The sequence below is a fragment of the Dendrobates tinctorius genome, unplaced genomic scaffold, assembly GCF_039654945.1.
Source record: "Dendrobates tinctorius isolate UK_male_01 unplaced genomic scaffold, ASM3965494v1 ptg000245l, whole genome shotgun sequence".
Classification (NCBI taxonomy): domain Eukaryota; kingdom Metazoa; phylum Chordata; class Amphibia; order Anura; family Dendrobatidae; genus Dendrobates; species Dendrobates tinctorius.
The window spans coordinates 7971505-7985000 of NW_027361912.1; the positions used below are offsets into that span (position 1 = coordinate 7971505).

Genomic DNA, 13496 nt, shown 5'->3' on the forward strand with positions numbered 1-13496 from the left:
TTCACAGTAGCTTGCAGCCGGGACAGTCGTATCTTGGCACGGTCCTGGTTGCAGACTGTATATCACCCAAATATGGATTACGGCGTGGGACAGAATGATGGGCAGGTATGCTATATTGTTAGTTTATTATTTTTAGGTTTTTTACAGATCGAGGGCGTCGGGGAATTAGCATAGGCTGTAAGTATGGTTTAATTAAGAACAATAAATGAGTCTGTGTTTATTTAAAATAAAGGATTTTTTAATGGGTGTCTGTGTTTTATTTACTATTTGACTATGGGGTTAGTAATGGGGCGTCTAATTGACACATCTTCATTGCTAACCTCGGGGCTTGATGTCACAGGTGACATCAACACCCCAATTATTTCCCCATATGCCACCGCTACAGGGCCGTGGGATGATCAAGGCTATGTGCCTGAATTACGCCTTTTCTGGAATGTCTGATAGCTGGTGTTTTTAGCCAGGGGGGCACTATCCATAGCCTCTTCCTGGGCTAAAAATATCTGTTCTTGGCTGTCTGCATAGCTATTTCTGGCTATAAATTATAGGGGGACCGCACACTATTTTTTTTCCATGAAATAATCATTTATTAATTGAATACATGTCCAGAATTTTTCACAAACTCTATACTAATTGCATTTGTCACTGACGTGTGTGTATATATATATATATCGTATATACTCGCATAATAAGCCGAGATTTTCAGCCCATTTTTTGGTGCTGAAAGTCCCCCTCTCGGCTTATACGCGAGTCATATACCGGGGGTCGGTAGGGGAGGGGGAGTGGAGGTGTCAGAGATCATACTTGCCCCCCTGGCGTGGTCTCTGCAGCCCCCCTGCTTCTCCAACGCCTTCCTTTAGCGGTCACACGGTACCGCTCACTAAAGTCATGAATATGCGCATATTCATGACTTTAATGAGCAGTACCACGTGACCACTGAAGGAAGGAAGAGCTGCCGGAGACGCAGGGGCTGCAGAGACCGTGCCATGAGGGGGTAAGTATATGTGATATTCACCTGTCCCCGGTCCATCGCTGCTCACCGCTCTGTCCTCTGCGTCCTCTGTCAGTGACGTTCAGGTCAAAGGGCGCGATGACATGGTTAGTGTGCGCTGCGCCCTCTGTTGCCTGAATGTCGCTGACAGAGGACCCGGAAGACAGAGCGGGTGCAACGATGGACCTGGGACAGATGAATATTGCAGGTGCCGGGGCCCTAAGCCAGCGGTGACACCGGCACCTGTTCCCGCCTGCTTAGGACACCGGCACCTGGCCCCCAGCGATGAGAGATGAGTATGTCTTTTTTTTATTTGCAGCAGCGGCAGCATATGGGGCAAAATCTATGGAGCAATTCATGGGTCAGCATATAGGGGTTTAATCTATGGAGCATTTTATGGGGCCTGTTATGATTGGGTCACCGAGGAGGAAAGAAAGACGAAGCTGAGCCACAGAAAACCAGAGAGGTTGGTAACTAAGCGAATTGCAGATCCTTGATCCTATCCACACAACTAGCAGTAGCCGTGGAGCGTACCTACAATGATCCTAGACACCTCGGCACAGCCGGAGAGCTAAATAAGCCTAAAGCAAGAAAGGGGAAATCTAAACTGCCTCAGAGCAGACCCCAAAGGAATAGATAGCCCCCAAACATATATTGTCGGTGAGACAAGATGAAAACACAAACGCAGGTAGGAAAATAGACTGAGCAAACGATGGGGCCCACACTAACTAGACAAAACAGGAAAGGAAAGACACTGTCTGCAATCACGCAAAAACACTGCAAAAAATGCCCAACACGTCTGATAGAAAAATACTGAAGTCACTAGACTTTGTCCACTATATCAGCACTCTGGTATATTTTGAAAGCAGAGCAAAAAGAGGCCAATCTAATAAGGGACAAAAACAAACTGGCACAAACAGTAACATAAGGATGGAAATTCAGCACAGCCCCAGCCGGGGCTGGCTGACCACACAAAACTGAAATAGACAAAACCAAATCAAATGTGAACAATAGCAAAAGAACACTTAGCTTGAGTATGCAGGGACTGAGCTGGAAACTAAGACCTCAGGAGGCAGGAAAAAATCACCAGCAGGGATAGAGGGAGTCGGCTGTCTTAAATCCAGTCAGAAACTCCAGATATCCAGTCATCCTCCTCATTATCAGGTGGCAGGCCTCTGTTAATTAGATCAACTCCATTACCTCCAATAACCACAAGAGGGAGCCCGGGAAGAGAAATCAATATAACCATCTCCACTACCTTCACTAGTAACCAGAGGTAGGCCAGAAAGTGAATTCACAACAAGGGAGCAGCATATGGGGCATATTATTCTATGGAGCATCTTATGAGGCCATTATTAACCTTTGTGCAGCATTATATGGGGTGTGTTTTGTATGGAGCATCTTATGGGGCATTATTAACCTCTGTGCAGCATTATATGGGGCGTATTTTGTATGGAGCATCTTATGGGGCAATCATGAACTGTAAGGAGCATTATATGGGGCTCCTGATTCAATATGGATACTCAAAAACATTTAACCTACTGATAATTAATTTTACTTTTATTGGTATCTATTTTTATTTTTGAAATTTACCAGTAGCTGCTGCATTTTCCACCCTAGGCTTATACGCGAGTCAATAAGTTTTCCCAGTGTTTTGTGGCATAATTAAGGGGGTCGGCTTATAGTCGGGTCAGCTTCTACACGAGTATATACGGTGTGCATATATATATTGCTCAAAAAATAAAAGGAACACTTAAACAACACAATGTACTAGGATGTGTTCCCTTTATTTTCTGAGCAGTATATATATCTTTTGTTTTGTGAGCTGTCAGTGTGATTTTACAGTAGCCAGACATGAATTGCCGGCTTTTCAAAGTACACCAGTGCGTAAAAATCGTGTGTTTCTTTTCTCGCACCCATTGGCTTGTATTGGCGAGTCTTGTCTGAGATACGCAGCAATACGCAGCAGGCTGCAATCTTATTCGCAGTCCGATTTCAGCTGAGAAAAAAAAATCGCAGATGAGATGTCACCCATTGAATAACATTGGTCCGAGTGCAATCCGATTTTTTATCGGATTGCACTCGTCCGTATTTCTCAAAAGTGAGTATGAGCCCTAATACAGAAAACCCTTCACAAAGAGGCTAAAGGGTGAGGTCATTGGAAAGACAGTTGATGCCCTTTATCGTGACTTCTCTCACAGTCAGCCGTGATCGTATAGTGGTTAGTACTCTGCGTTGTGGCCGCAGCAACCCCGTTTCGAATCCGGGTCCTGGCATTATCTTTTTCTTCTTATATTTTTTCCACTAAAATGTAGATAAATCGGAGTTAACACTCTTAGCAAAACTACTGTGCATGAAAATGTGGCGGAACAATGTATAATTGAGTTTTGTTTTTCACAAAGTGATCATTTGTGTTAATGGGCACAGTGTTTAATTTAATTAATTTTTTAGTTTTGCTTCATTTAGATTCAATCAGAAAATTATCATCGCAACGGCGCTAATAATACCCAAGAAAATATGATTATAGCGTGGCGCTATCTATTGGTCAAAATATAGTTGCTGTAGACAAGTGGTTGAACCCAGGATTGTGACGGACTAAACAGTGTGTCATGGTGGAGCAATGAGAACTGGAAGCAACGGGGAGCAAAAATGTTACTAAAGTAGTTATTAGGGAGGATGAAAACCCTCTTAAATAATGTACGTTTGCCCCGTGTGAGGATCAAACTCACGACCTTCAGATTATGAGACTGACGCGCTACCTACAGCGCTAACGAGGCGGTTGTGGTCTTTGGTCATCTGATCTCAAATGGGCATTGTGGTGGTGGGGGAGGCAGGCGGTATTATCACCGAGGGGGGGAGGGACATCATGTTTTTTAGCCCCTTCTATCTGAGGTCATTTTCATTTCTTCATGCTTCCTCGCCTTCTTCCCAGAGTTATAACTTTTTAATCGTCCTTCGACATATCCATACCAGGGCTTATTTTTGGTGTTTAGAGTTGTAATTTTGAGAAACTTTTTCCACTTTATAATATAATATACATATAAATGGGGGACAAAAATTCAATTTGGGTTAAAATGAAAAACTGCAATTGTGTCATGAATTTTTTTGTTTGTTTTTACAGCGTTTATTGTGGGGTAAAAATGACCCGGCAATGTGATTCTTCAGGTCAGTGCCATTACAGCAATAGCAAACATTTATATATTGTTTTTTATTAATGGTTATAAAAAAAATTGTAAAAGAAGAAATGTTTTTTCTTATTTTATTTTCGATGGAGCTGTGTTAGGTCTTGTTTTTTGCGTGAAGAGTTGCCGTTTTTATTGATACAGGATTGGGGATACATACAATGTTTTTATCGCTTTTTATTACATTTTTTGAGAGAGGTGCAGGGTCCAAAAATGGCATTTCTGGCATTGCAATTTTTTAAAATTTTTTTATACGTTTATAGCACTGGCTACTTTTAGATTTCGATAAATTAGACTTTTATGGTCGAGGATATGTTATTTTTTTTTTAAAAAACAGCTAAAGCTAGTTTCACACTAGCGTTTATGAGCGCAGCGACGGCCTGCGCACGGCCGCCGCTAAGCCCCTCCCCCTGCCGCGCCTCCGCCGGTAGCTCCGCCCACCGGCACATGACGCTGCATGCTCCCTGCATCCCCTATCTTTATCACTGGGGGCGCAGGCCGTGCGCAGTATGCATTTGGCGGCGCATGCGTCCTTTTGACGGTGCGCCGACCTGCGCCAAACGCAACCTGCTGCAGTTTGGTTGCGTCGGCGCACCGTCAAAAAGGCGCATGCACCGCCAAACGCATACTGCGCACGGCCTGCGCCCCCTGTGATAAAGATAGGGGACGCAGGGCGCATGCAGCATCATGCGCCGGTGGGCGGAGCTACTGGCGGAGGCGCGGCAGGGGGCGGGGCTTAGCGGCGGCCGTGCGCAGGCCGTCGCTGCGCTCATAAACGCTAGTGTGAAACTAGCCTAACATAAAAAAACACATACCATAAGGAAACAGCCTTACCAAAAAGCTGTGAAATGACAAATGCACCAGCAGGATGCAGCAGACCCCCACTGATAAAGGCAGGGGCAGCACAGGTGAAAATTACTGATAGAAACAACCACCCACATACCTACCTGATTATGGAGGGGTTGGCTGCCTAGTAGAGAAATTGCACACAAATGAGGCCTGCAAAGGACACCAGTCACACAGGTAAGTGTGATGCAAAGTTTCTGTCTTACAGACTATTGATGGCGCCCATAAAAATACCAGGCGCGCTGCCCAGCACCCCACAGAGACAGATGCCCCAATACACCAAGCCAACAAAAAGGGGCCTGGCTGCATCCTGCAAAAATGATAAAACGTGCAATAAAAGATGCTAGTGCATTTATCATTTGACAGGTTTTTGGTAAGGCTGTTTTCTTATGGTATGTGTTTATGTTATTATTTACAATGCATCCATATGAACCATTGGGTTAAAAGGAAATGGTCATCGCTTTCCGAGTCATCAGCCTAAGGCCGGGGTCACACTTGCGAGAAACTCGTACAAGTCTCTCACCTCAATACCCAACACTACCACCGGCATTCGAGAACGGAGTGTGCAGCTGCATGTATTTCTATGCAGCTGAGGACTCCGGTCCAGAGTGCCGGCGGCAGTGCTGGGTATTGAGATGAGAGACTCTTACGAGGCTCTCGCAAGTTTGACCCTGGCCTAATTACCTACCTGGGATGGGTAAAAAATACAAACTTAAAGTGAATCTGTAAGTAAAATCAATCATGCAAAACACATATATGGGAATGCAAGTCTTTGAAATGTAAATCCATCAACACCTTTATGTATTGTACCTGTTGCTTCATTCTTGAGAAATTAACATTTTCACTCATATATAAATCAGGCTTTAAGTACTCAGGGTGTGACAAAGCACTTAACAAGCCACTCACTTCCAAGGTTGTTTCCCAGCTCAGCACCAGCATCTTTAGCTTGATTGACAGATCACTGTCTGATTTCCTTGCCTGGCACCTTACTTCACAAACTGTAGGGAGCTATCAATCAAACTAAAGAGGCTGGTGATAGACAGTGAAAAAAGGCCTGGAGGAAGAAGCTGGTGAAGTGCTTTGTCATGTCCAGAGCACATATTACCTCATTTGAATATTTTCTCAGAAATGCACCAACAGATAAAAGGATAGAAGATACAAAGGTGTTGATGGATTTACATTTCAAAGACCTACATGGTCGTCATATTTTCAGTTTGAGTGTGGTTGTTTTTATTGACAGATTCCCCTTAAAGAGATTCTCCAAGAATGTAATAAAATGGTCCCCATCAATGATTTAGATGAAGGAATTGAGTGTAGACTGATTAAATTTGCTGATGACACAATGTTAGAAGGGATAGCTAATACTAGAGAAGAGAGAGAAATTCAAAAGATATAAATAAACTGGAGCAGTGGGCAGCAACTAACAGAATGGATTTTAACAGGGAAAAATGCAAATATAAAACTGAAAAAAGCATATACAGAATGGGAGGAATAGGGCTAAGCAACAGCACATGCGAAAAAGACTAGGGTATACTAATAGATCACAGACTGAATATGAGTCAACAGTGTCATGCAGCAGCAAAAAAGGCAAATAGAATTCTGGGATGTATTAACAGAAGCATACAGTCGAGATCACGTGAAGTCATTATTGCCCTCTACTACTCTTTGGTCAGACCTCATCTGGAATACTGTGTCCAGTTTTGGGCACCAGATTTTAAAAAGACATCAACAAACGAGCAAGATCAGAGAAGAGTGACCAGAATGGTGACCGGTCTGCAAACCATGTCCTATGAGGAGCTTTTACAGGATTTGGGAATGTTTAGCTTGCAAAAAAGAAGACTGAGAGGAGACTTAATAACTGTCTACAAATATCTCAAGGGCTGTCACACTGTAGAAGGATCATCTGTATTCTCATTTGCACAAGGAAAGACTAGAAGCAATGGGATGAAACTGAATGGGAGGAGACACAGATTAGATATTAGAAACTTTTTCACAGTGAAGGTGATCAATGAGTGGAACAGGCTTCCACAAGAGGTGGTGTTCTCCTTCAATGGATGTCTTCAAACAGAGGCTGGACAGACATCTGTCTGGGATGATTTAGTGAATTCTGCTTTGAGCAGGAGGTTGGACCAGACGACTCAGGAGGTCCATTGCAACTCTGCAATTTTGTCAAGAGTGGGAGAAGAGGGTTGAATTGACAATCCAACACAATGGGCAGCACTTTGAAAACATTTTATAAGTGGTCATAAGCTTGTAAATAACTTGAACGGCTACAAACTTCAGCTCTCAGCTGCCCCAGAAAAGGAGAATCTCTAAGCTGCGCCAATTCTCCTCCGTTCTGCCGATGACCTGAGGTTAGCATCCTCAATAATCAGAACCTCCCACTTCCGTCTCCAAGACTTTACACGTGCTGCGCCAATTCTTTGGAATGCACTTCCCAGGTCAATACGATTAGTCCCCAATCCCTACAATTTTCAGCGTGCCCTGAAAACGCATTTATTCAGATTGGCCTACCACCTCAACACATTAACCTAATCTATCCCTGTGTGGCACAGCCAAAAGTTTTACCATAACCAGGTTCCCCGTATCATGTTCCCACATGCTTTATGCATCTATCACCCCTCTGTGCCTGTACTGTTACATACTTAACATTATGGCTGGTCCATACAATTATGGTAATTGTTACCACCCACCTTTCGTGTCTACCTCTTTCCTCATAGACTGTAAGCTTGCGAGCAGGGCCCTCATTCCTCTTGGTATTTGTTATAATCTATGTGATTATTGTTATGCTGTAATGTCTATTGTCTGTACAAATCCCCTCTGAAATGTAAAGTGCTGCGTAATATGTCGGCGCTATAGAAATAAAATTTATTATTATTCTGGCTCATAGCCTTGCTCATCCCACTGCCCTGTAGCCGTGGCATATGGGATAAATGCCAGGACGTGGGAAAATGCCAGGGATGAGGTCACAGCAGTTCATGCCGGCTGTGAGAACAGCTTCAGTGAATAGTGGTGATTTCACTGAGTTAGCACTCCCTCACAGCCTGACCCACGCTGAACTCTTGAGTGTGGGAAAATGAACTGGCATTTTCCCACACTCAAGAGTTCATCTCATTTCAGGCAGTAAGGGAGTGCAGAATCAGTTACATCACCGCTAGTCACTGAGTCTGCGCTGGCATCATCTCATGTTGGCATCATCTCAACAGTAATTTGCAGCCCGGACGGTCGCATCTTAGCACCGTCCTGGCTGCAAAGTGTACATCCCCCGATATGGATTACGGTGTGGGACAGAACGATGGACAGGTATGGTATATTGTTGTTTTATTATTTTATGTTTATTACAGGAGAACAAGGGCTTCGGAGAATTAGCAGAGGTTGTAAGTATGGTTTATTTAAGAACAATAAAGGAGTCTGTGTGTTTATTTCAAATAAATGATTTTTTAATAGGCGTCTGTGTTTTATTTACTATTTGACTATATGGGGTTAGTAACAGGGGCGTCTAAGTGACGCATATTCATTACTAGCCTCGGGGCTTGATGTCACAAAGGTGACATCAACACCCCAACTATTACCCAAAATGCCACCACTACAGGGCAGTGTGATGAGCGAGGCTATGTGCCAGAATTGGCGCATCTTACAGATGTGCCTCTTCTGGGATGGCTGAGAGCTGGTGTTTGTAGCCGGGGGACAGGATCCACGGCCCCTTCCTAGGCTATAGATATCAGCTCTCAGCTGTCTGCATAGCTATTGCTGGCTAAAAACTATAGGGGGACCCCACGCCATTTTTTTCCATGAAATAATCATTTATTAATGAAATACATGTCCCTAATTTTGCTCATACACTATACTAATTGTATTTGTCAATGACATCTATATACATTTTGTGAGCTGTCAGTGTGATTTTACAATAGCCAAACATGAATTGCTGGCTTTTCAAAGGACACCGGTGCGTGAAAATCGGACAGCACTCACATGGTGCGAGTGCCGTGCGATTTTTTTCTTACACCCATTGGCTTGCATTGGTGAGTCTCGTCCGAGATGCGCAGCATGCTGCAATTTTTTTCTCAGTCCAATTTCAGCTGAGAAAAAAATGGCAAATGAGACATCACCCACTGAATAACATTGGTCAGAGTGCAATCCGATTTTTTATTGGATTGCACTCGTCCATATTTCTCAAAAGTGACTGAGTCCTAATACAAAAACCCTTCACAAAGAGGCTAAAAGGGTGAGGTAATTGGAAAGACAGTTGATGCCCTTTATCAGGACCTTGCTAATGTGGCGCCCCAAGGAGTATGGTCGCCACAGTGGCATTGCCTTCCTCCAGGGAGGGTGATGTCAGGCTTGGAAGCAATGAAGGGTCTCTCTAGCAGTTAACCATAACATGCAACACAGTTCCCACACCAGGCCAGCAGAGGGAGCTCTGAACCAGAATTGGGGGAGGAGTGCTCCCTGAGGGCCAGGAAGGGAAATCAGGAGTTAGTGCGAGGAGGCTGAAGTGAGTAGACATGGAGAGAGAAGCTGGGAGACTGAGCGGAGTTGAGAGCTCGTTCCCAGCTGGAGCGCATGATCTGGAGCCTGGTCTCCACGGTTGTGTGGATACTGAAGGTCCTGCAACAGAAACCAGAGGAACAGGAAGCTGTAAATGCTCTATTCCCACCTAAGACTCAAAGGCACAACAGCAACGGGTGAGCCAAGAGAAGAGATAGAAGGCTACAGCTGTCTGCCATACGAGGTAGATCTGAGAGGAAGCAAGGAGGAATTTCAGTGTAACACAGTACTGCATGTACCTCAAGTAAGCGCTAGGAAGGGGACTACACAACCTATCTGCAGAGAGATTCCTGAGTTTCTTCCAGGCTAATCAGCTCCTGTGCCATCTGTAATCTGGACCATGGACTGCACTTACAAAGTAAAGGTAAATAAATTACATTCCGCTGTGTCCTTGCCTTCCTTCTGCAACTTCTTCCGCACTGCTACATCTCTGTGCCAGACACTGCACCCTCTTCCCCAACACCGATCTACACTGCCCTGGGACTACAGCCCTGCCTGTGGAGGGCTACACCATCATTGCTGCACTACACCATCTGTCCCAGAGGATCTGTCTGCAGCGTCGGCTTAACATCTTCATTGCCGAATACCACAGGTGGCGTCACGAATCACTCAAACTTTATTCCACCACTCTACCCCTTTTACATGGGCGACCAGGGCCACGGACCAGGTCACTGCTGCTGTGACATCCCCCTCTGAGAGACCGACCCGGTACCGAGTACCCTACAGCCCTGGGAGGGTGATCCACTTGCAGTGATCGTATAGTGGTTAGTACTCTGCGTTGTGGCCGCAGCAACCCCGGTTCGAATCCGGGTCACGGCATTGGGTTTTTTCTTCTTATATTTTTTTTCCTCTAAAATGTAGATAAATCGCAATTAACACTCTTGGCAAAACTACTGTGCATGAAAATGTGGCGGAACAATAATTGAGTATAATTGAGTTTTGTTTTTTTTACAAAATGATCATTTCGTTAATGGGCACAGTGACATATGGTATGTGTGACAACAGCATTTTATGAAGCATCAAGCATTTCGCCCAGGCTTGACAGTTTGGAGCTTTGACAAAGCAACTGAGAGGGTGAAACGGTCATTGCTTTTTCCTTTTGGATCTTCTATCCGGTAATAAATAAAGGACTGTTTTAGACTGAGTGCCACAGTTTTTTTTATATTTGGTTTATTTTTTTATTACGTTTCTTGTAGGGGAAAATTAATTTTATATTTTCATAAGCTAGACTTTTTCTTTTTACTAATATGGTGGTGTCACATGATAATTTTTTTCATTTTCAGAAGGGGGGAATAAAATTCTTATTTTAGTTTTTAGGGTTGAGCAAAGACCAGGGGGAAGTGTAGTGACCCGAAAAACCATTACTAATGTATGTTATTTGTCATATGGCAAGTGTGTTCTCTATCCCTTACATGATTGCATTTGTGACACCGGTTTCCCGTCTTGCCTTGGGAAGAGGTAAATTATTTAATATTATGCTGCCCTCTCCTGCCTTGTTTTTGTATTACAATTTGTCATACTATGCTGCCCTCTTCTGCCTTAGTTTGGTATTGCAACTTGTTTTTCTGATTTGAAAATAAGTGGCAGTTGGAGGTGGGGAGGGAGACTGAAAAGGTTGTGTGTCGTGCGGTTTTAGTGGTGAGAGGAGGTAGGAAATTGAGGCTCCTCACCTGGGAAAGCGAGGAGTACAAATAGCACCTTTTTTGGAGTGCCCCGTGTTTACAGCAACAGAGTGCTGGGACAAGAGAAGGAACTGCACAACTGCGCAGCAGATTTCCCGGATACTCCGATCCGATTAACGTCAGCTAATCCTCCCCCTTCATGCAGCACAGTTAGTCAATTGAAAAGTTACTGCCATCCTCCCAAGGCCGGGACCGAGAAAACGCTTTGACTGACACAAAGTGTAAGGAAAATTATATCTGCTATTGTGGCGCCCCTGAAGGTCCAGTCGCCACAGAGGTACTGCACCTCACCAAGAGGTGTGGTGTTGTGAACTCATCTTCTGCTCCACCAGTTGAGAGTTCTCCTTCCGTTCTCCCTCTGGTGGTGACAGGAGGTAGTGAGGTTGGTTTAATTGGTAGTGATCTGCCACCTGATGAGGTTAACGATTGGATCTCTGGAGTATCAGACTGGATATAAGACAGCCGACGCACTATCCTGGTGCTGGTGATTCAGTCTGCTTCTCAGGTCTTGGACTTCAGCTCTGTTCCAGTCTTCTCAAGTTAAGTTTGTTTTTGCTAATGTTCACACTTGCTCTTGTTGGTCAACTCAGTTTTTTCTGTGGTCAGCCAGCCCCGGGTGGGGCTGTGCTGAATTTCCACTCTTGTTTATCTGTATTTGCCAATTTGCCTTTTTTGTCCCTTATTAGATTGGCCTCTTTTTGCTCTGTCTCAGAATATTTCAGAGTGCTGATATAGTGGGAGACGTCTAGTGACTTCAGGGTTAATTTTGTTATCAGAAGTGTTGAACATTATTTTGGTATGGTTTTTGGCAGATTGCAGACAGTGTCTTTCCTTTCCTGTCCTTTCAAGTTAGTTTGGCCCCATTGTTTGCTCAGCCTATTTTCCTGCCTTTGTTTGTGTTTTCATCTTGTTTCACAGTCAATACATGTGGGGGGCTGTCTTTCCTTTGGGGTCTGCTCTGGGGGAGTTAGTATTCCTCTTTTCCTGCATTAGGCTTATTTAGCTCTCCGGTTGTGACGAGGCGTCTAGGACCATCGACTGCTGCTAGTTGTGTGGTTAAGATCAGGGATCTGCAATCTGCATAGTCACCAACCTCTCTGGTTTTCTGAGACTTAGCTTGTGTTGTTTTTTTCTCCTCGGTGACCCATTCATAACTGTGGTATACCACAATCAGGTAAAGTGGATGCACCCGACCAGACTCCAACACCCACATCCCACACACACCAGTAGTGTAGCAGAGCACCCTTTATGGCCCCTGCTTGGAACATGAAGACTGCTGGGAGGTGGGTGGGGCGTAGTTTAGGAGGGAGCAGGATAGAAAGTGAGATCAGATCCCTCTGAGGGAGGGAAGCAGAAGGACATGTCTGCAGCAGCTCTACAGATTAGAGACTGCTGGATGGATTGGATACAAAAGAAGCTCCCTAGGAAAGAAGGTTCCTCTGGGACACGGCAGGAGCATACTCCCTGTGGGTCCCTTATCCACGCTGACTACAGGTCAGGTGGAGGGAGAAACTGGTTGCAAAGGGAACGGCCCCTGGCATAGTTCGCGTACCTCGGGGCGCTACTAGCAAGCCGATAGCTTTGGTTACTTTATGGACCATCGCCCCCAACCACAGTTAGTCCGACTGAAAAGGCGCTATATAGAATCACAGAAACGGCGAGGAGCTGTCTGACAGGATTCGCAGCTGCTGGCCCAGAACAATAACTGTGAAGTCCTGGAAAGGAAGGAAGGAGTTAAAGCAGCATATTGTTTGAAGACGGCCAAGAAAGGTACATACTGACAGGGAGAGCTGGAAGGGTGTATTTCATCTTATCTGGAAGTTGCCTTGACCCCTCACCTGGAGAAGTAAAGCCATTGGAACTACATACAATTGTGTCATCTACATTATTCCTGTGTCTTCAACTCAGCACTGCTACATCCACCACTCCACCCTACCTCACCAGCGTCAAACTCATCTCCACTGCCCTGGGACTACAGGGGGCTCTGTCTGTGGAGAGCTTTTACAACTCTGCTGCACCAACACCATCTGTCCCAGAGAAGCAACCCTGCAGCATTGGTCACTCTGATCAGAAACCACAGGTGGCGTCACCAATCACTACATAAACTTTGTCCCTAATCAATACTCCCCTTTTACATCACCGCCTGGGGCCACGGATCGGGTCACTCCCACTGTGACACATCCCTTTAAGACGACCGGCCCGGTACCGAGTATCCCACAGCTTCTCGGGCGCGTCACTATCCATGACTGT

General features: G+C 44.9%; 1 non-coding gene across 1 annotated transcript; it reads right to left on the reverse strand.

Moving 5' to 3' along the window:
• Positions 1 to 3692: 3692 nt before the first annotated feature.
• TRNAM-CAU (transfer RNA methionine (anticodon CAU)) lies at positions 3693 to 3765 on the reverse strand. The gene has a single exon. It is a non-coding gene; the product is annotated as a tRNA-Met (tRNA).
• Between the last annotated feature and the right edge of the window lie 9731 nt (positions 3766 to 13496).